The following is a 3,407-nucleotide window of genomic DNA, read 5'->3' as shown; positions in this document are numbered from 1 at the left end:
AAGCCAAAGTAAGTTTTTTAACAAAGTTGTGCATTTGCAAATTGACCAATTTGTTGTTGACTCGCGTCAAGTCGCCGCATTTCCAAATCGATGCCCAATTTTAAGGAAGTACGGTGGCATTTCTCTCATGCTTGTTTGGTCTAAGCTTCTCAATTATCCAGCCTGCGGTCAATACTGAAGGAAGGGCGAGATGAACTTCATCCAGAGTCTGGATAATGGATCGTACCGATTTATGTGTGTCCCCTCAACCAAGAAATCTGTGGAAAGCCGTCAGATGGAGCTAAGTGGGAAAGTGTTGGAAGGCTCAGAGCTCTGGTCCGTTTTCACTCCTTCCACTGTGACACTTTTTTTTAGCCTTAGCCAATTATCACACAGCCCCTCTTTGGTCTGTCAAAGGCATCTTTCTCATTAGCTTGTCTTCTGTTCACTCTGCAGGCTTAATGAACGGGGGCCTCCATTACCAAAGTTTACCTCCAACTTTAACAACAAGGCTGAGAGCTTCGATCCACAAGCCACACATCAGTGGCGCCTCTAACGAGATGGACACTGTCCTTTTATGAGTGGGTTCACTTTTACCAGAAAGGAAAACTCTTTTGGGGGACTTTTTTTTTTAAAAGGGGGATACTTTTGGGTTTCCTGTTGGGAATTGGCTCCCCCTAGTGTTTGAGAGGATGGTAGAAGAAGAGGTAAGAAGGAATGGGCAAGATTTGTTTTTTCTCCAACTTGCAGAGAGAAGCAATATGTAGTCCATGGGTCCACTCAGGGTTTAGAGACCATTATGAGTAATTTGTTACCTGGTCATCTTCTGCACATCTTCCAAAAGTGGGTTCTGGATCATGTAATCCTACTGGTGGTGGTGGTCTATCACAGCACACTTCAAAACAACAAAGACACTTGTCTATTGTGTCGAATAAGCCAGAACATTTTATTTCAGGGTGTGGAACTGTCAAACATAGTCTTATCTGTCCATTTATTTCATACATGTTAAGGTTATTTCCTGCCAGCTGAGTAACTAAATGAGTGAAAGCCCCAAACATAAATAAGGCTACTTGGACAGAGTGTTTCTCTTACCCTCTTATCGTGTACCATATCATCAAGTCTAGAGTCTATTTCTGATCGCAACGTGTTCATGTTTAATTCATGGCCGTATTGGATTACTACACTTCTACATGTGTTCCTCTGCATGTCCACATCTATCCCCAGCTGAAGGAGCCTTCTTCCCTCTCTGGCTGCATGTAGCACGCCTGGCCCTGATTCTGCTCTCCGCCAAAGCCAGAGCCAGAATTAGAGATGGCAGGGAAGCTTACCACAAGGCCCCTTGTTGTATTTAGATTGGCAGATGAACAGCAGCTTCGCTCAAGCCCTGTTTACAAAGTGCTTCTATCCACATTTGTGGGAATTGTGCCTGGAAGGCTCATGTAAACAAAGGCCCTGAAAGGCCTGTCGCTTCTCTTTCACTGCGTCTTTTAGACAGGCATCAATCTAATAATGCCAGATTTTGGCTTAAAATGAGATGAGGAACTCTCCTGGAGTCCGCTGCTCCTCCACAAGTCTTTTAAGATCTGTGTTCCTACCGAACAGCAGTTGGTTAAGACGTAAAACGTCAGGAGCGCTGGTTTCACTCCAGGGATGGAAGTAGTCTCGCGACTCATTGGAGCCGTAAATCGAAGGAACTCCTTTACTTTTAGTGTCGTCTCGTTGTTTGGTTCCAGACAAAATACCGAAGAGCAAGATCACAGGAGGGTGATTAAAGGAAAAACCCGAAATGAAAAATAATAACAGAGGCAGAGGGTTGAAAATAGAGTGGGTTAAAATACACAGTGAGGGAAACCCTAACCCTGACAGAGGGTCAGACATGTAATTTTAAAAAAAGGCTGGATTTAAAATAATATGTAGGGAGTAATTCTAGTTTGATTAGATAAAATTAGGTATAAATAAGCATGTCGATCTGTCATATGTGCTCTACAGACCAGAAAGAAGTCGAGACTTTCTTGTAGAGCAGGAAACTCCATCCAACTTCAATGACTTTGTTACATTTCCTCTGTAAATTCTGCATCTGCCCCTCTACCGTCAAATTGAATCTATCTGTAAGATTCAATCCAGGACAGAGAGTCTTGTGTAAAGTACAGAACCCTCAGCAGGATGATTTAATAACGCTTTATCTTCATCATCATTAGCTTGTTGAAGTGCTACCTCAAAGGACAGAGCATTTCATTTGACTCCATCCCTTCAGCCTGAGCAAATGTCATGAGTGTCACATTAAACCCAGTGATGGATGGCATCCCCCTCTGTCCAGAGCTGCTGCTCCATTATGGTTAGCTGTGATTGATAGCATGTGGACGTTGGGTGAAAGTGATGGATGTGATCGTGCAGTTAGCAGTTGCGTCTTTCCTGTGATCATGTTTCTAACCCACTTTCTTTTTTTTAATCAGTTCATCTCTATATCTAATACTGAGAAGATATGACAAATCGAGATGTTTGAGCACTGTTTCACCTGTTATCTATGTCACACATAGCCTGTGATTCAACTTCAGGAAGCTAACAGAAAGTAATCTTTAGGAGAAGTAAACCAAACTTTTAAAACATTTAAACATTAACACTCAGTTTTTAAGTAAAACATGCACAAACCAACTTTTTTTTTTGCAAATTAGCCAACTTAACTAACAAGGCAAAACCTGCACAGATTTAAACAATAATGACATTAATGATAACTAAAATTTGAATAATTGATGTAAATATTTGTCATAGCACAAAAAAGGCTAATACATGAGTTATTTTTATTGCAACACAAAAAACTAAAGCACAAGAGTTCCTTATAATTTATCGAACTGAGCCTGCAGGGCTTACAAGGCTAAACCCGCAAACATTTCAACATTCAGGATAAAAAAAAAGATACAAGCTTGAAAAAAAATGGTGAACATTTTTGCCAGATCACCAAACAAGAAAATAATATAAAACCAAAGTTTTGAGAGTGTTTTCTTTTCCAGCAACTCATGAACAAAGCAAGTTTTTCTTGCAATTTGGCTAACTTAGCCTGCGCATATTTAAGCCTCTTTGATGAGGAAAATCAACCAAGTTTTAAAAAATGATGTAAAGGTTTCCCATATACCCAAACAGCAAAAGAAAAAAAAAACAAATAATTAGACCAAATATTTAAGAATGTTATTTAGTAATTTATGAACAAGTACGTTTTTCCTGCCACTTAAATCACACAGCTAGGTATCCAATTCAAAACTAATGTTTTTCATAACACCAAATAGCAAAAGAAGCAGCCATTAGTAATTCTTTTTTTTAAACAACCCATTGACCATTAAACCCATTAAAAGTTCTTTAAAAAGTTTTCAGCTTGTCCAGAATGCAGCAGCACGATTGTTAGCAGGAACTAGTAGAAGAGAACACATCACTCC

The sequence above is a fragment of the Oryzias melastigma genome, linkage group LG20 (genome assembly GCF_002922805.2).
Source record: "Oryzias melastigma strain HK-1 linkage group LG20, ASM292280v2, whole genome shotgun sequence".
In the NCBI taxonomy this organism is placed as follows: domain Eukaryota; kingdom Metazoa; phylum Chordata; class Actinopteri; order Beloniformes; family Adrianichthyidae; genus Oryzias; species Oryzias melastigma.
The sequence above is the reverse complement of the archived record's forward strand: the minus strand, read 5'-3'. Positions refer to the sequence as shown.